This window comes from Periplaneta americana, chromosome 16 (genome assembly GCF_040183065.1).
Source record: "Periplaneta americana isolate PAMFEO1 chromosome 16, P.americana_PAMFEO1_priV1, whole genome shotgun sequence".
Lineage (NCBI taxonomy): Eukaryota > Metazoa > Arthropoda > Insecta > Blattodea > Blattidae > Periplaneta > Periplaneta americana.
The window spans coordinates 70,512,842-70,534,443 of record NC_091132.1 but is presented as its reverse complement, the minus strand read 5'-3'; positions in this window follow the sequence as shown (position 1 = coordinate 70,534,443).

Below are 21,602 nucleotides of genomic sequence, written 5' to 3'. Positions count from 1 at the left end.
GACAATTTATTTATTGAGATTACGAAAGGATCACTTGTTCAGTAAATAAAATAGTAATTTATTGATTGGAATTATTCGGAAGTTGGTTCCTTAATAAATAAGATAGAAATTACTTAGTGAGTGAGATTGTGAAAATTTTGTTATTTAATAAAATTTATGAAATAGTAATTTCAGTGACGTTCTGGAAAGTTTGTTATTCTATTACATTTATCTACGTTCCATGGTATTCGTACATCGCTTCACAGCTAGAAAAAGGAACACCTAAAAAAATCTTAGTAGTACTGTAAAGTTTTTTCAGTTATAGTCACAGTATAGTTGAAATATGTACCGAAAAAGTTTTACAATATAGTCTTAGTAGTACCACGCAGGTGTTTAGTATCAATGCTGAGTATAAGACAGAAATATTCATGAAGCGTTGAATGTCATAAATTCCCCTACAGAATAGACGACGTGAGAAATTAGACACTTCTTTAATTTGGCCCTAAGTAATCTTATGTTTTGAGTTTGATTTTTTTATATCCACAGGGAGACTATTAAAAATTTTTACTGCTATATAACGTACTCCTTTTTGAGAGCACGATAGACTTGCTGATGGAGTATGAAAGCCATTTCTTTGACGCGTATTTATGCTATGAACTGTTGAAGTTTTCATGATTATATACGAGGAAGTTTATTAATAAAAAAAATATACTGACAAGCCATGGGCATTATTTGTAGTTTTTTGAAAACGGTTCTACACGATTGCCTAGATTTGGCATCTACTTATATTCTAACTGCTCTTTTTTTGTAATAGGAGCATACTGTTACTTTCTGTAGAATTAGTGAATAAAATGTATGCTTATTTTTTAAATTGAAGGATGATTTATTGGACATCGTTGTGAAAAACCATTCACTTGCTGAGTGATTTAGTGATCTGATGATTGAATCTGTGACGGAGTTATTTATGTAGTGTATGACTTAGTGATTTATTGAACACATATTTTGTGAAAGTGAGTGAGTTAGTGAGTGAAAATTTTTTTTCATTTACTGGAAAAATAGGCTACTATGAAACATAGCAACTTTTGCTACAGAATCATAGGTCAAACTGTCGCAACTCTATGTTCATCATTCACCGCCATTTAAAATAATTTTAATAAAGTACAAGAAAATAAAATAATAGTGAACATTATTTTATATAGTATATCATTTTCGGTCGTTCAAAATTAGGTATAGAAATGCTATCCAATAACTACAATCTCAAATATCTTACCAGAGAAGTGAACATGGGCGTTTAGGATATGATTAAACTATTTCACCCTCCCTGTGACTAACAGAGGCCTATTGTGCCCAAGGGCACAATTAGCTACAATGAAATGAGCGACGACGCCATATTGGTAGTGCTTGTAGACAGTGGCGGATCCCATTGCCGTCTAGAACAATTGAAGGCAGAACATGCTGAAAGGGAAGGCGATACATATTAAAGTGGCCTCTAGGAAACAATGCAGCGTCTATTTAGGTGGGAGCCTGATTATATTTTAAAGACAGAAAAAAGTGTTTCAGGCCAAGTGCATATTTTGATTATGTTCGATTTAACTTGTAGGTTATGTATTTCTGTAACTTTCTTAATTTGCTTTTAGTGTGTACAGTTACAGAATTCTTTAAACTGAAAAATTACGGTATTAATTTCAGATCGATCGATATGTAATTTGTACTTAAATGACATATATAATAACATATAATATATTATATGATATATATATATATATATTCATTGTAATTAAGTGACATATCTCCAAATCCACATTTCAAATGCTTCTATTCGCTTCACTTCGTCGAGTGATAATAATAATAATAATAATAATAATAATAATAATAATAATAATAATAATTACATTAGACCTACATGTTAAGGATAAAACTGAAACAGCATAGTTACAATTTTTATTATATGCTATGGGTTAAGCCGAAGTTACGCAACCTGACAGGTCTTCAACAAGCAATTCCATGAACTAGAATGTGATTCTTTAATTTAAAGTTGAATTTTGGTATTGTCCAACAATCTCTGACATGGTCAGAGAGTGAATTCCAGAAGCGTGGAATCGATATGCTGAAAGATGATGAGTAGAAGGATGTTCTGTGCAGAGGAATAGAGAGAAGGAACATGTTCCGGATTCGAGATAGTGAAAGGTAAACAAAAGGAGATGCCAGGTAATTTTGTTTTGATCATATTTTATTTTTGTATATTTTTATTTTTGTTTTTTTGTTTAATTTTTTATAGGACTTTTTAGTCAATTAATTTTTAGATTGGTGGATTTTCTGTTCATGGATTTTGTGTTATTCGCTTAATTTAAGGGACATATAGCCTAAGGTGTGTTGGAAGTGCTGCGATTCAACTTTATTAAGAACTCTTTCCGTAGAATCGACTTGCTGAACTTCAATGTTTGTTGCTCTTGTTCAAATATTAAGATTGAGATAAAGTAGGCTATCTGATAAACAGTTACTATCTAGCCAATAAACGTAGTACTAGCACATTCTAGTATATACAGTCGCGAATCTTGAGTTGTTGAGGGTACTAGAAACAATAGACTGTGCCGGTACTATTTCGCATTGTCTGTAATGAGGCGATAATAGCGATCCTAGTGGTTAGCAACTATCTATGGATGCATATTCCCTACGTATTGAGCTTCGTGACTGTATTATACTAGACTGTGCAACTGGGTTGTCTCAAAAGTTCTCCACCCTTATAACTGCGCTTCGGTCAATTCATACACAGGTAACCGTCGCCGTTTAGACAAAATCCAAATTGGTGCAGGTGGCGACAGACTGTTGCCTTAGAAACAATAAGATATTCTGACAATTCAGTGCTACAAATGAGTGGCTGTTCTTCTAAATTAATGGAAGTAGCCTCATTGTCTAGAATAGGTGGTATTTTTGAGCGAGGTTTATCTATATGGCTTTGGTCCCCATCATTCAGTTACTTAAATCAGTTTGATGCCGTCCTACTGGTGACCATCCTTATATCTTTAACTTTACATATTTCTTCAGCTGACGATTTTTCATTCGTTTTTTTTTTTCATTCGAAATGGAGATGTACTTTACTTTCTATTATATCCTTGCATAATTTCCAATGAGAATTTGAAGATTATGGGCACTATGGCCTATACCACATATAATGTAGATATTCAGTTAAATGCTTCTTGAAATGGGTTACAATACAATACAATACAATACCAACAAGTATAAACAAGTGGCCAATTGCGTAACAGCTCAAAGAAAATGAGTATAACATCTATGAGAAGAGACTTTTGAGACACCTAGTACCGTTCATTATAAAGAATGCTCCAAAATTTAAGAGGTGATTCTATATGTTAAATGCAACAAAGCTTTTATTACACTTTTTCTTCGATGGAACGCCGTTAAACAGGAAAAAATAGTCTTTGCCCAATGTTTGCAGCGCTGTATTGCGGTAATGGTATGAGAAAAATGGCTAATTGTTATAGAAGCAGATAGGTAAAAATAATCTGAACGGTTAACGTCTTAAATCTTGCTTCACATATCAAACCGTTTAGCTATAAATTTAAAATCGTTAAGATAAATCTTGCAACGCAGCGCACTGTCACGCGTCACCGACCGAGTACAGCAGAGGGAGTAGAGGAAGGTAGGGAGTGCAGGCCGAACATGATAGAGTTATTGCAGTAGCCGTGTTGTTGTCAAATTCTTCACAGAAATGTAACGATTTCCTCTAAAACGTCGAATGTTTCGAGAAAGGGCTTATTTAGATTTTTCAAATCTCTCCTCATGATCTATTACCAGTTTCATTTTGGTGCGGACGTTACTATCTACTTCTGTATACTTTAGAATGGGAGTACGAGATAGAAGAAACTTTTACCAGGTTTCTTGGTTCGTGTATTGTGTAGTATATTTTGTATAGCATGCTTGATAACAGAAATCATTTTCACTTTACACTCTGTATACTAGGTACTCTGTAATCGTCTTTTGCAAGTAAAACTTGACAGTTTACGAAGAATAGATAATGTTAATAGCAGACATATAATTGTTGAAACTCATTTGTGTAGACTTTTGTACATGTTTCGTTATCATTATATTACTACAGAATTCCGTAATAACGACTAACGACTTGTGTACTATCGGGACCAGAAAACTTATGTCCATGCAAGGTACCGTTTAACCTTGGTACTCCCTATGTTCCAAAATATGGTATAGATTTATTACAGTTCTCAGTAATACAATGTAACTTGAATACACCTTCTATATACTTATTTGTTTGATAAATTAACATAAGAAAAACTAATAAATAAAGTACATTTCATTCTGTGTGATGTCAAATTAATAAAAGAAAAAACAAACATTGTTTGGAGAGAGGCAAGTTAACATAAAAACTGCAATAAGTTACAACTCGTTTTTATACGGCTGTTGAGCCTTAGATGTTCTATTCAAAATTGACTGGGTTGGTTTCCAGTTTGTACAACAGTAGGCCTAACACCACAGTAGGTACCCATTTGATTTCTTTCCATAATGAACTATTTTAATATTATAGTTTGATGTACCACAGAAGACTAGAAACATTCACAATTGCACTGTCTAATAGTCCCTTCCCTACTGAACAAGCCGCGAAACATTTCGTGCGCGCATGCGCAATAATTAAACTTGTTTTGTTTGTTACTATAACATATTTTGGAATGGAGGGAATATAACTGGAGAAGCGCAACATTTTACCACAGCAGTGTGAATGAGTTAACAAGACTAATAAAAATATAAGACAACCGCAGCACGTGGCAGAGTGGAACCCTCTTCCATTTCCTAATATAAGATTCCCAAAACTTAGTTACGATAACAGACAGGAAATGCCTCCCCCCGGAATCGATTGGCGTCCCTTGCCCTTGAGGGCCCACACAATGGCGCTACCTGCACAGCGTCTCCATAACTCAGCCACGTATTTTGATAAACTTAAGAGGGTAGAGGGGAAACCACCCCGCGAGTAACATATAATTCACCATTTTAAGCTCGGAGGAAATATGCCTTCCGTTCGTACCGCAAACTGTCGCAATAAATATAGGGGCGCCTTTCTTGGCAGCGCCGAGACGCTACTTATTGTTTATGTGAGCGCCACGCCGCGGCCATTTAGCAAATCAAGTGCCTCCAATTGGCACGCACTCTGCACAACAATTACAACAATGTGACGACAAAGGAAAGGTTTCATATTTTTCGTTCCTTTCTCTGCGATGTTACATCATGCGGAACCTGAAATATGCATCACAACCTCAAATGAGGAAATGTGCGCAAAGACGTCATATTTGAGGCGCGTTTATAATGGAATCGTAAGCCGTTCTTTATTTCAGGTATTCTAGATTTAATCCTTCTAGACTTTTCTCAGAACATGGGAGGTGTGACAGTAGGAGGAAGAAGGAAAAAGTGCATAAGATTTGCTGCTGATATGGCGTTGTTAGCAGAAGATACTAAGAGATACGCTGCTGCAGCGAAGTGACAGCTATGAGCAGTATGGGATGAAGATAAATACAAATAAGACTAAGACCAATGTTGTCGGAAGAAAAATAAAGAAGTAAACGTGTGAATTCGAAAGGACAGGGCAGGCATGGTTGCGCTCCATGGTCAGATTAAGATGCAGCAGATAAAAAAGGGTCCCCATTTTATGGGCATATAATTGAGCCCCGTTCTCATCAGGTAGAGAAAAGGGGCATGGCATGGTTGCGCCCCGATGAAATAATAAGACATACCGTGAAAAACTCCGTTTTTTAAACTACGTGATCGAGGAATTTAGAAGCGGTAAAATACACAAATACTAGTTATTAAAAAAATGCAGCTACCACTATACAGTATTATATTAAAGTAATTTATTTATTTTATGACAGTCACTTTCATATGTAATATGCTCTCTCCATTATGGTACCTGATTTCAATACAGCTACCACTATAATATTTTAAGTAGCCTAATTTATTTATTTCATGACAGTCACTTCCGTGTGTACTGTGACCTCTCCATTATGCTACCTTATTTTAATGCAGCTACAACTATAATATTTGTAATTAATTTATTTATTTTATGACAGTCACTTTCGTGTGTAGGCCTACTATACAATGTCCATTCTGCTACCTGATTTCTTCGGGGCGCAACTATGCCATATCGAGCTTCAAAAGTTTGGTTGTACTAATGAGTGAACAGTATAGAGCAGAATAGGTTTCAGGCCTCACGCGGCCTTGAGTCCCCCACCTCCGCGCGCATAGCCGGCCGGCCGTGAAACCTGTTCTACTCTATACTGTTCACCCAGTATAAGTAGTAATATGTGCTTCTGCCAGGAAGTCGAAAGGAGGGTAGCAATGGCAAAGGAAGCTTTTAATAGACAAGGACCTCTAGAAAAAGAACTAAGGAAGAAATTAATGAAGAGCTTTGTGTGGAGTGTGGCACTGTTTGGGGCAGTAACATGGACATACGACGAAGCGAAGAGAAATAACGGAACGTATTTGAAATCAGGATATGGAGAAGAATGGAGCGTGTGAAATGGGCAGACAGAATAAGAAATGAAGCTGTACTAGAAAGAGTGGATGAAGAAAGAATAAGCTGAAACTAATCAGAAAGAGAAAAGTAAATTTGTGGGGTCACTAATTAAGATGAAATTGCCTATTGAAGGATGCGCTGTAGGGAATGGTGAACTGGAAAAATGTTCGGGGCAGAAGAATATATCAGATGAAAGACAACATTAAAATATGGATCTATGCAGAGACTAAGAGGAAGGCGGAAAATAGAGAAGATAGGAGAACGCTGAGTTTGCAGTGAATGACGTGATTTTGGACGGAAAACTATGAACTCTTCTAGTACTGTATGAGTTTGTCGCGTCCTATCCTTGATATATTGTTACTTACATTGTTTATGTTGTATCAACAAAGATTGAGTTCACCGCTGTGGAGTAATGATTAGCACGTCTAGTCATGAAACGAGCGGGCCCGGGTTCAAATCCTGGTTGGGAAAAGTTAACTGGTTGAGGATTTTCTGGGATTTTCCCTCAACCCAATAAGAGCAAATACTGGGTAACTTTCGGCGTTGCACCCCTGACTCATTTCGCCGGCATTATCACTTTCATCTCATTCAGACGCTATATAACCATAGCAGTTGAAAAGCGTCGTAAAATAACTTACTTACTTACTGGCTTTTAAGGAACCCGGAGGTTCATTGCCGCCCTCACATAAGCCCTCCATTGGTCCCTATCCTGTGCAAGATTAATCCAGTCCTTACCATCATATCCCATCTCCCTCAAATCCATTTTAATATTACCCTCCCATCTACGTCTCGGCCTCCCCAAATGTCTTATTCCCTCCGACCTCCCAACTAACACTCTATATGCACTTCCGGATTCGCCCATACGTGCTACATGCCCTGCCCAACTCAAACGACTGGATTTAATGTTCCTAATTATGACAGGTGAAGAATACAATGCGTGCAGTTCTGCGTTGTGTAACTTTCTCCATTCTCCTGTAACTTCATCCCTTTTAGCCCAAATATTTTCCTAAGAACCTTATTTCCAAACACCTTAATCTCTGTTCCTCTCTCAAATGAGAGTCCAAGTTTCACAACCATACAGAGCAACCGGTAATATAACTGTTTTATAAATTCTAACTTTCAGATTTTTTGACAGCAGACTAGATGACAAAAGCTTCTCATCCGAATAATAACAGGCATTTCCTATATTAATTCTGCGTTTAATTTCCTTCAGAGTGTCATTTATATTTGTTATTGTTGCTCCAAGATATTTGAATTTTTCCACCTCTTGGAAGGATAAATCTCCAATTTTTATGTTTCCATTTAGTACAATATTCTGGTCACGAGACATAATCATATACTTTGTCTTTTCGAGATTTATGTATTGTTAATAATATATATAGTTAATAGTATATTTAGTTAATATAAATAAACAAAAAATAAATCTAACTGAATTGACATCTTACTCACCCAGGCTCGGTGTCTGTTACTTGTGCTGATCAAGAACACTCCGAAGAAAGCGTCACGAGTTCCTGTCGGCAAGACAGACAGGGAGGGAGATACTTGGAGAGAATGAGGGCTGAATAGTAGCGCTCCCAAAATAATAGAAAAGATAACTGTGGTGTGATTACGTTATTATTATTATTATTATTGTTATTATTTATAGTTATTATTATTATTATTATTATTATTATTATTATTATTATTATTATTATCTTCCTCATCATCCCCAATTTACATACAAAATAATGCTCGAAATTCTGTTTTATGTCCATGTGCGAGAGATATAGTTCATCAGTATCAGTTTTAATTACCGAAAAGTTTCATTTACTCATTTAAATATTTTAAAGCAGAGATGAAATGAAACACGGCTGAATTGCTGAAACATCGCTTCGTATTCATTGCTAATGTGAAGGAGGGGGAAATAATTTGTAGCTCTCATAAATTAATCTCGTTGCAATTTTTCTGTTGTAAATAATATAGGCCCTATACATAAAACACATCGAAAAATAACTTCTAATAAAGCGACCGATGAGTATGCATTAAATTTGCGTAACTTGTTGGCTTGTACGTCAGGCAATTTATCAGTTCTTTGCGCCAGGTAACGTCTCCAGTTTGTTCGGTGGCTGCATCCGCGAAGTCTCGTCTTTCATCCCGTAAATTATACTTGACATTAAATTCCATCCATCTAACGTCATGAGACACCTGCAAAATGAGACCATCTTCCGCGCATGCCCGTTTTGTTTCCATCATTATGTCAGACACAGCGTACATTGTAATAATGAAAATGCGATACCTGGAAAGCATAGAATTTTCTGAAACAGGTTGAAGCAACTGATATGAAACCTGCCTTCACCCTAGATATGAACTTAATTCATCCATTTACTTTTACATATAGGGTAAAGGTTGGTAACATTGTGATACTAATAATATTATGATAGTTATTTTTAGAATTTTTTACAATTTTACTGCGCGAGAGGAAGATCGGTTTTTTGTGTCAACGTATTAAGATAATGTTCGTGGACAAGTTTCTGCACAAAACCGGTCCTTCTCTCGATCAGTAAAATTGTAAAAAATTCTCAAAAAGTACTATCATAATATTATTAGTATCACAATATTACCAAACTTTACCCTACATATCTTCTTCACTATAGGAAGTAGGCATAACTTCTTGTTCTGTCTTCACAGTATATTTCAAGTCCATCTTTTTCTCGGGCGACCAACATCTCTTCTTTCTCTAGGATTATACTTCTTATTCATTGTTACTATTGTTGTATATTAAGTCCTGTTAGTTTCGTTTCTCTATATTCCTCTATTTCCTTATTCAGATTGAAGATAGGCCTATATATTCATATATCCTCTCTTCTTGAACACCCTTTTACCTTCCTAAGAAATCTCATTTCAGCAGCTTATATTTTACTTTAATCTCTTTCTACAACAACGCGCGAGTCACTTACCCAATTTTGTCGGCATATATTTATTTTTACACAAATTGATTGAAGTTTTTTTATTCTTATTTTCTATTCATTACCTCTGTCAAAGCCTATATCACAGCCTAAATAATAAAAATCTGTTATCTGCTGTATCATCTTATTGTCGATTACTGTTTTTTATCAAATGGGAAATATCTTGTAATATGCCATAATTGTTTTTTCTCTACAGACATTTTAAAATTTTATAATTTGCTTGTTTCATTCAACTTGTAGGCTATGGCAATTGCTGTAGATCATCGTTTTGTGCATATATGTAATCATTAATATGTTTAAATGTTTTTTTCCTATTTACTTGAATATGTGGCTTTACATTTTCTCCCAATGTTTTTATAATGTGATCAATATAATTATATGGAGAGTTGACGACATCCTTATCTAAGTCTCTGGTTAGTTATTATTTATTCCGTCTTTACTATGCCTGTATTTACTAGTATTATTTTAGTTTCTTTAGTTTGGCGTTTATTCCATCAGGATCAATTGGATTTCTAGGTACATTTCATGCTTTCTGTAGCAATTCGTAGGCCTACATCTCCTAATGTAATGGAATCAATTTGATTTAATTATTAATTATAGCAATATTTTATTGATTTCGAAAAAGCCTTTGACACGATAAACAGGATTAAATTACATGAAATTTTAATGAATGATAATGTCTCTAATCAATTAATTAAAGCAATATTTAATATATACACAGAAAATTACATTGCAGTGCAAGTCGGAGATGAAATTACTGATAGGAAACCAATTAACCGAGAAGTACGCCAAGGATGCTGTTTATCTCCTACACTATTTATAATATATGTAAATGCATTAATACGAGAATGGAAACAGAAACACCATGGCAATATTTGTATCAATAGAAATTTGAAGCTGGATGTGTTGCTATTTGCAGATGACACAGTACGTTTTGCAGATACTGAAGATGGCTTACAACAATCTACTTATCAACTTCAACTCTTGGCCGAACAGTATGATATGAAAATCTCTACAAGTGAAACAAAAGTTATGGCTTTTAAAGGAAGATTACCTGTTCGTAACAAAACCTGTGTTTATAATAAGATTATGGAACAAGTTTCCTCACTCAAATACTTAGGATATCATGGTAGTTATGACAATGAAATTGATATATCACTTAAAATTGAAAATTATAATAAGTCCATGGGAATCATTAATAGAGTTTTTAAACCAAAGACATACAAAAATAAGAGCTTATGAAACCTTAGCGAGACCAATGCTTACCTATGGGAGCGAAGCTTGGACTATATGTAAAAGAGACATAAGCAGAATCAGAATAACAGCTAGCGAAATTAAGTTCATGAGAAGAACAGCTGGATACACAAAGTTAGACAAAAAGAAAAATGTAGATATTCTTCAAGAACTTCAAATCTCTTCGGTTATGGAACATATAACTACATATAGAAATAATTGGCAGCAGCACCTTCAGCGCATGGGTCGATCCCGCATCCCTCGTCAGATTTTGAATTACCATCCAAGAGGAAAGAGATCTTTAGGAAGACCACTCAAACGATGGCATGAGACCGTAACAGGCCACCAGGCCTAATACATGGGAGGAACATGATGATGATGAATAAATAGCAAAATGTCTTATCTTCGTTGTTACTTTCTATGTCAGATACTTTGCATCATAACTTCCTATACTCGAAATGTTCTTTCTATTGTCCCTTGCTAATTATATTTCTAACCTATTTCTTCTTCTAACCTATTAATTTTATATGCCAGTGTTTGTTTTCCATGCATATCGTTTCTTACATTACTTACCGTTCTGTTCCAAGAGTCATAGTAAGTTGTCGTACTAATTGGTAGTCGTGGTTTCGTTTTTGCTCATATTATCCTTAGCTTCTTCATTTTTCTTTTGATAGTATTTTTAAATATACGTTGCTACTTTTTTACTGTTTTTTCTGTTTATTTATTCCAGAGTTTTAAACCTTTCTTTTTTCTTAGTTTATATGTTATGTTACAGTATATAAAACAAATAATATTTCAGTTTCACATAGCGGTTTCTTAATGGCGCAGATAGTGTAGCGTATTGGAGGATGTGTAGCCCTCTAGAGGGTCACGTGACGTGGTATCACATGCTGCCCGCTGTTCCGCAACATCAGAGCGTGATGGCCCATCGTCTCGGTTACAATGCCCCAAATGTGGAAACGTGGCATATGGGAGAGTACAATACAGTGCCAGGGGGACATTGAGACAATGTGCATCCAAATTCAGCCTGACGGATATTCCCCTGATCTCCATCACTAGCTTTCTGACAAGAAAACTTCTAATTACACAATCACTAACGTGTGAAGGTAGCAGGTAAAGTTGACAACTTGTGGTCAGTGACATCATAACCTTTATAGGAGTACTTCAAACGCCTTGCATTGTTCTCACTTGTGTTCTGTAAATGCATAACCATGAACAAAATTTGTATAATTGTATTACCTTATAACACTGCTTTTTGGATTGTTAGAATCATGTAAATGAATTTCGGTGTATTTGAATTCCATTATTAAACAGCAAACTAAAACTATAATCTAAATAAAACATGGGAAGGACATTCCAGAAAGTACGAAGAGGGACTTTTAAGTAATCAAAATAAGTTGCTTCGGCAATGCAGCCTTTTTTACACGAAGCTTTATGTTCGATGAATAATACTACAATTAGTAAATGAAGTGAAGAGGAACGGCTAGAAGCATTTGAAATGTTGATATGGAGAACAATGGAGCATGTGAAATGAACATATAGGATAAGAAATGAAGTTGTGTTGGAAAGAATGGTGATGAATCAATATTAATCAATCTTCTTAATGTATCCAGCTGTTTGCTGACAACATAAAGTCCACTATAGTCCACTGTAGTCTATTCAGTTATTATTTTTCACGAGAAACGAGGGGTACTTTGATCGGTGTTCATTATAGATGCCTGTTGCTAGTAGCCAGAGTTGGGGTGTAGTCAATATATACTACAGCACTGTATCTTCTGCAACTGGTACTGATGATTTTAATTTACTTCTATTGTGGTTTATGGATGGACAGTATAGAAAAATGTGTTCCAGATCTTCATCATGATTATTACACCACAGACAAGTAGGATTATCAGAAATGTGAAATCGGTGTAGGTACAATTGAGTGACAATGTGACCTGTTCTGGCTCTTGTTAAAAATGATTGAACCTGTGTGGGCAAGTTTTTCCAGGTCATTTGGTTTCTTTTGTATAGACTGTAAATTTTTTTCTTTCCCAGAAGAGAGCCAAGTGTTGATCCATAGGTTTATAAAATGAGACTTTACTGAAGCAAAAACACTGGATATAGATATTACTTGAAGAGGTCTTGGTTGCAAATATGTTGCTTATTTTGCAATATAATCGAATTTCTCGTTTGCAGGTATACCACAATGAGTAGGTACCAATTGAAATGTTATTTCCTTTTGGAGTTCTTTCAGTTTACTTAGTTGTTTATGAATTGGGATAATTCTATGTGTATATAGGTTTGATACATATTTAATTATATTAAATATAGCCCCCTTGGAGTCGGTAAGTATGCAAATAGATTGTTCAGAAATTTGAGTAACACACTGAAGAGCAGCATCAATAGCTAGCAATTCAGTATCAAGACTGGAGGAGGATGAAAATGGTATGAAATAACGTTCTTGATATTTTGGAATATGATGAAACTGATCAGAAAGAGAAAAAGGAATTGGTTGCGTCACTGACTGAGAAGAAACTCCCTACTGAAGGATGCACTGGAAAGAATGGGAATGGGAGAAGAGTTCGGGGCAGAAGAATATATCGGATGAAAAATTACATTGAGATATATGGATAATATGCGAAGACTAAGGGGAAGGCTTAAAATAGGAAATATTGGAGAATGCTCGGTTTGCATTGAAAGATCTGCTCTGGGGCAGAACACTTATGTATGTTTGTATGAGTAAATGAATACATAAATTATATTGTCACGAATTTTAGTGAAAATATTAATTAAATTGATGCTGGAAGTTGGTGAATTAACGACAGTCTAATAATGAATGGATCCATCAGTGGGCGGGTCGGTGAGTGAGTGCTTTGGGGAGTGGGAGTGTGGCTTAGTAAGTGAGTGGGTAGGTGACTGTAAATGAGTGAGAGTAGGAGAATGCTATGGAATGAGTGGGAGGTTGATAAGTGACTGAGAGTGGGGGTGGATGAGGGAGTAGGCGGATGAATGAATAAGCGGGAGAGTGTATGGTTGAGTGAGTGAGTGAGTGAGTGAGTGAGTGAGTGGATAGGTGACAGTGAATGAGTCGGAGTAGGAAGTTGGATGAGTTTGTGAGACTGTGGATTCTGAAGTGAGTGGGTGGGTGGTTGAGTGAATGAGTATGCGGGAGGGTTGGTGGATGGGTGGTGAGTGGGTAGATGACAGTGAATGAGTTAGAGTAGGATGGTGGGTGAGTTGAGTGAGACAGTAGATAAACACGTCAGTGAGAGTGGGAGGATGGATGGATGAATGGTTGAGTGGGTGGGTGAATAAGTGAATGGGTAGGTGGCAGTGAATGAGTGAGAGTAGGAGGGTGTCGGAGTGGGACGTTAGATGAGTATGTGAATGAGAGTAGAAAGCTGCATTAAGTGGGTAGGAAAATGAATAAGTGAGCGAGCGAAAAGGAGGGTAGCTTGCTTAGCTTGGCTGTTCGTGGACCGCATCATGAACACGTTCTTGCAGTTAAGCCTGCTTTGGCCCATTGTGCACCATATATATATATGGGATAATTAACATGTGCACTGGGTCGCCTTCGTGAATCCGATGCTAACAGATGAGCCATTCTTCCTCAGCCCTGATACAGCCAGATTCCATCCATTCTAGTAGCCTAATAAACCTCAGGGCTCTGATCCCCGAACTCTCCTGTATCAGAATTGGATATCCGTACAGCCTCCAAAATTTCGCCGAATCATACTTTCATATTTTTAACTGGTACAGATGATAGTTGCAATGAGGGGAAGATGGAGAGTATTGGTGGAATGATAAAGGGAAACGGGAGTACCCAAAGAAAAAACCTTCGGCAACGTCGTGCACCACAAATTCTGTCACGGCCTGGCGGGGAATCGAACCCAGGGCCGTCTGGATGGAAGGCCAGCGTGCTAGGGACAGCATTGAGATGCGGAGGACTTATATCGCTATTGGTGAGATTCGAACCCGCTAACTTCGGGATCCAGTGGTGTACGTGGTAACCTCTGGGCTATCGAGGGCGACGATATTACAGATGTACAGTGTAATTCTATTTTGGTTAGACTTGGGGAAGCATTTGAGATTTAATTCGCATCCGAGGCTCATCTGCGGCTCATGCGGTCACTTACCGCGATGTCTGGGCTGTAATTCCTGGTGGCTCGTGTGAGATTTGTGGTAGATGAAGCGAGCAGCTCTGGGAAACATTTTTATTTAAAGTATTTCCGCCTCCTCTATCTGTCTCGTTCTACCATTTACTCTGTTATATTTGTACGTCGTTGTTTCGGAACTATTTCCGTAATCCGGACCATAGTAAGATCAAATCTGAAGGAATTAGTCTTAAAGTCTTGGAGATCTTGTGACATTTATAGTAAACTAGCAAGTGATCACACAAGTTTACTGTGCCATCATTCCATTTAAATGATAAATATTTTAACACGTTTAATTTTTGACACGGTGTACCCTAAGGATCTGTCCTTGGCCTGTTTTATTTTTAATAATTATCAGTAACTTCCTTTCTAATTGTTCTTTAGTCAACTGTCCGAAGACAGGTCTAAACCTCACGAGTGATACCAACAAGGCACTATTTATGAGGAACCTAGGCCAGGAGATAATGGGATAGGGGTGGCCATTCCTTTTCCCCTCCATTGCATACATCGCCGACTAGTTACATATTACACTAGTCAAACTTCAGATGCCTACAAACAGTTTTTCTTCCTCTGACACATATCGTAAAATGAGATGTACTGCCTGATAATAGGTGCAATTCCATTTTTTGCTTATGACACCATTCTTTATTCATCGAATGCTGATGTAAAATAATAGTTTGCTTTCACCCAGGTGATTTAAAGGTGCACAATTAGCCTAACGACAAGCGTCAACGTTTCCAACTGGAGATATGGATTCAAATCCTGCTGTGTTAAAGTGATATTTGTAGTGTGCAAGGACAGTGTGTAGTGTATATACTATATTCTGTGAGTGCTTCAATTTCCCCTGCCAGTTGCTTCATACTAGTGTTAGCATAGATCCGCCCATATTTCATGACACACCAAAGTTAAATTGGAAAACGGACCAGTAATCTACAGGACAATATTCTAAATGAATGAAACAAGTTTACGTATTTAGTACAAGGAAACTATTTATGATAGTAGAACGTATAGAGTATCAATGGATAACAAAACTCTCATAGTTTTACTTAAATCATAGACATCACGTGTCACGTTACAAGTCAAGATAGTCAAGATTTTTCCATATATAGGACATCTCCACATCTATCGTTTCATGATTTTGTGGCAGAGGTGGCACATAAACAGAATCCTTCAAATAACCCTACAGAAAAATATCACAGACCGAGGTAAGGTGACCTGGGTGGTCAATTCTGTCGACATTTATATCTGATATACGTGTCTGTCTTGTGCTCTTCTTTTTACGCTTAAAACCAGTTTTTCGAACTGATAGTACCGAGATAGTGGAACTTTATCAAATCGTGTACTTAAATGTCGTTGTACTGTGGTGGAATCTGTCTTTGCTAGCTCCAACACAGCTGCTCGCTCGCCATCGTGTAACAATAGCGCCCTGAAGTAGGAATGCAACGCACGCAACAATTCCGATCGAACGTAAGAATTCAAGCATGCATATTAAGTAGGCCTGCAGAAGGAAACTTTGAGAGTTTTTCTACTTAGTGATACCTAACATATTCGTTCATGATAGATAGTATCTTTACATTACATACGTAAAGCTGTTTTATTCATTTAGAATCCACTTATACAATTTCTTTCCTTTGCTCCTATATAAAGACTGTTGAGATTAATGATCAGTAGTCTAAAGATTTCCTTGTTGGAAAAGAAATATAACTTAAATTTTCAAATAGAGATGATTTGACAAGCAAGTACAGATGCATTCCTCCGAAATGGAGACTAGTGCATAATTTCCCTGTTAGTATATTTAATTTAGGGCATGAGAATTACAGCTTGCAATCTCTTTCTGCGAGGAGTTTGCCATTTTAAGCTTGCAGTACTGTTGTGTGCCTGGAATGTATGTTACTATCTTTTTTTCTCTCCCCCGCTCAAGAGATGACGCACCAGTCAGTAGATTTTCAACTGTTTCCTCGACTTCTTAATTAAAGCTTGGGGGTAGAGCGTTTGCTAAATTGTGCAAGATCCAAGACTATTGTTGAGATTTAGGATTAAAATTTGCACACAGAAAATCACGAGTTGCGAGCGTCTCTTGTATCTCCATTATACAAAAAGCATCGAACTTCCGAGTACAGTATTAAGTCCCCACCCCGTCTCTTCCCCACACTCCCCTAAAAACAGAACAACTTCCTTATCTGTCTCCCTCACTTCAGTGTTGTTCTCTCAGGAGAAGTTCAGTCGTTCCAGTGAGCCTTTTCTTTGTTCAGTGACATGGAATTTTGGATGGAAAATAATTTGCAGATTTAGACGGCATCTTGAGTTGGTTTTAATTACTCTACGAGGGATGATAAAGCGACAAATATCTCGTTAATACGTTAAGCAAACCGGAGCGAGGCTGAAAGAACCTGTCCTACGTTGCGAAGGTCCCTAATCGCTGTCTTCACATTTTAAACTGGCAGAGCTATTTAGCATTATTCATCTTCATCAGGGATACCTTTAGGCCACCAACAGGGTACTTACAGTCTCACCTCAGTCTTTACCGATCACCTTCTTCCGTTTTAATTGGAGAACGATGATAAAACTGCAGGCGAGTTTAATGCAATTATTTTTGTCTAATCTAGTGTTCGAAGAGTGAAACAGCCTTGTAACCACAACTCGATTACGTAAAGGAAAAAACAATAAAACTGAAATAGAAAGGAAAATACAGAAGATAAACTTGCGAATTCTAAATGAGGCAGTAGAGCAAGTGGACAGCTTCAAATACTTGGGGTGTACTATAAGCAGTAACATGAGTTGCTGCCAGGAAGTAAAAAGGAGGATAGCAATGGCCAAGGAAGGTTTGAATAGGAAAAAGAGCATTTTCTGCGGACCTCTGGAAAAAGAACTAATGTAGAGTCCAGTGAAGTGCTTTGTATGGAGTGTGGCATTGTATGGGGTAAAACATGGACATTACGACGAAGTGAAGAGAAGCGAATAGAAGCATTTGAAATGTAGATATGGAGAAGAATGGAACGTGTGAAGTGGACAGAGAGAGTAAGAAATGAAGCTGTGTTGTAAAGAGTGGGTGAAGAAAGAATGATGCTGAAACTGATCAAAAGAAAGCCATTAGAATTCTGTGTCAATCAAACTATCTTGAACATTGTGACCTCTTTTCAAACAATCACAGATATTAACTGTCATAAATTTATATATATATATATATATATATATATATATATATACGACCTAGTCCTTAACACTCGACAAAATATAGATAATTACTCATTAATAGCCAATATACATGATCATGAAATTAGAAATAGTCAACAAATTAATATTCCATACTGTAGATTACACAAAACTAGTGCAAATTTTTCTGTCATGGGGATGAAATTATATAATAAGCTTCCCAGTCAATATTATAAGTTACCAACCAATAGTTTCAAAGCTAGATTTTATAATTGGCTTTTAATTAATCCTTTCTAGTCTGTAGATGAGTTTCTTAACATAAATTCATACGAAATTGTTTTTAATAAATAAAGTTATTTAGATTATTTACAATTATTACATAAGAGTGAAGTGTTTTCATTAATTTTAGAGTTTCAAAATATTTTGTGTTTTCATTCTAATTACTGTTTTCAATTATATGTGTATTTTCAAATGTATGTGACACAGCCTATCACTGCATGTTTAATGGCTTAATAAATTGAATTGAATTGAATTGAATTTAATTTAATTGAATTGGATTGAATTGAAGAGGGAAAGGAATTGATTGGGTCACTGGCTGAGAAGAAACTGTCTACTGAAGGATGCACTGGAAGGAATGGTGAACGGAAGAAGAGTTCGGAGTTGAAGAAGATATCATATCATAGTTGACATTAAGGTATATGGATCAGCCCCACCTGTGGAGTAACGGTTAGCGCATCTGGCCGCGAAGCCAGGTAGCCCGGTCGGGGCAAGTTACCTAGTTGAGGTTTTTTCCGGGATTTCCCCTCAACCCAATATGAGCAAAAGCTGTGTAATTTTCGGTGCTGGACTGCGCACTCATTTAACCGGCATTATCACCTTCACCTCATTCAGACGCTAAATAACCTAAGATGTTGATAAAGCGTCGTAAAATAACCTACTAAAGTAAAATAAAAATATATACAGTATATAGGCCTAATTTTCTGTACGTTTCATTCAAGCCGATGACACGAGTGTCCCACATACTTTCAATGTCCCTTTGTGTTGAGAATCTCTGGCCATTCTGTCCATGACCTACGCTTCAGCTGTTAAGAAGAATTCTCCCTGACTGGTTGCCAAGGAGACATTGGGAAGCATTCATGTGCCAGCAAAGAAATCTGACTTCGTGTCAGATATCAGATTGAGCGAGTTTACCGTCACATTTACAAAACGATTTTCTCCTCGTGTCAACATCGCTGTCATCATTACAGCGGACAGCTCACAAATTTTGTTCTATGCGTTTTTACTGTACAACCTTACAATATACTCTGTATCTTGACTACTATTAATTCAAATAACACTCAAGAATTACAAATGATTGAATGTTTAAATTCTCATAAATTGTTGTTGTTGGTGATAGTGATGATAAATTTAATCATTTCTTTGAAGTGTCGAGTTTATACAGAGTGTTTCATAATTACTTACTTACTTAGGCTTACTGGCTTTTAAGGAACCCGGAGGTTCATTGCCGCCCTCACATAAGCCCGCCATTGGTCCCTATCCTGAGCAAGATTAATCCATTCTCTATCATCATATCCCACCTCCCTCAAATCCATTTTAATATTATCTTCCCATCTACGTCTCGGCCTCCCTAAAGGTCTTTTTCCCTCCGGCCTCCCAACTAACACTCTATATGCATTTCTGGATTCGCCCATACGTGCTACATGCCCTGCCCATCTCAAACGTCTGGATTTTATGTTCCTAATTATGTCAGATGAAGAACACAATGCGTGCAGTTCTGTGTTGTGTAACTTTCTTCATTCTCCTGTAACTTCATCCCTTTTAGCCCCAAATATTTTCCTAAGAACCTTATTCTCAAACACCCTTAACCTATGTTCCTCTCTCAAAGTGAGAGTCCAAGTTTCACAACCATACAGAAGAACCGGTAATATAACTGTTTTATAAATTCTAACTTTCAGATTTTTTGACAGCAAACTGGATGATAAAAGCTTCTCAACCGAATAATAATAGGCATTTCATAATTATAGGTACAAACCATAGGGGTAAGAAGAGGACAGTGAAACAAGGCAAAAAGTCCTACTCAGTATAGGTCTGGAAAGTAACTGTTTCCGAGATACAGTATATCATATCTAGAATTAGGAAGTTGGTACCAAAACTGTTAAGTTGTGTGAGTTTGCACTATAACTCTACCGAGTGAAAAGAAATAGAGCGTCTGTCGATGTCAGTGAAGCAGAACGACTAACATGTACAGCCAGGTGGTAATGAAATATGTGTTCCAATCGTCCACAGCCTTAGAAAAAGAAAATAATATAAAAAGCAGTAATTTGTAATTTTAAAGTTCCTAAATCCCAATCTAAATTAATTTATCCATACATATAAAAAATAACATACAAAGTATACAATTATGATTCATTATACTCATAACAAATAACAACGAACAGTCCACACCTGTGGAGTAACGGTCAGCGCGTCTGGGCGCGAAACCAGGTGGCCCGGGTTCGAATCCCGGTCGGGGCAAGTTACCTGGTTGAGGTTTTTTCCGGGGTTTTCCCTCAACCCAATACGAGCAAATGCTGGGTAACTTTCGGTGCTGGACCCCGGACTCATTTCACCTGCATTACCACCTTAATATCATTCAGACGCTAAATAATCTAGATGTTGATACAGCGTCGTAAAATACCCAATAAAAGAAAATAACTAATATTTTCATTTTATCGAAAGGAATTCTCCTTTTAGGTTCAGAAAAAAAAAAGAATATTTGTAGTGGAGCAAATCTGAAATATGATGCAGTATAGCTTACTATCATCAGGTAACAACTACTTTGTGAATCTAATAGTATATCTCGTATGTGGGACGTAATATTAAACCCATAATTGTTTTCAAGAAAATGTTTCGTTTCTATTGTAATGACAGCTAAGAAGTTCGTATCGTAATTCCGATGTTGAACTTGGACTGTAACGCAACTGAATGCATAGCCGCACGGGACGTCAACATTAACGAAGAATAATCGGGGGAAAAAATAAACGTGTTACACAGTCCTGTTTGCATAATTATTTAATAACAGATGAGTTTACTTTTTTGGAATCATGCATAATATTAACATTACGTAAATAATACAATAACAGAATAGTTCAATTCCTCGTAGTATACATGTTTCTGCCATACAGTCCCACACTCCACACAAAGCACTTCACTATTATCTTCATTTGGTATTGACGGAAAAAACAATTGATTTTTTTTTTATTTAAATAAAGAAAATATTTGTTTTGCATTAATATGTTTGTTACAAATGAAGATATTTACTTTGCATTAATATTTTTTTAATGATATGATATGATATGAGATATATGATATGATATGGTATGATATGATATGATATCATATTATATGATATATTATATGGTGTATGGTATGGTATGATATGATATATGATATGATATGATATGATATGATATGATATGATATGATATGATATGATATGATATGACATGATATGATATGATATGATATGATATGATATGATATGATATGATATGATATGGTGTATGGTATGGTATGATATGATATATGATATGATATGATGTGATATATGATATATGATATGATATGATGTGATATGATATG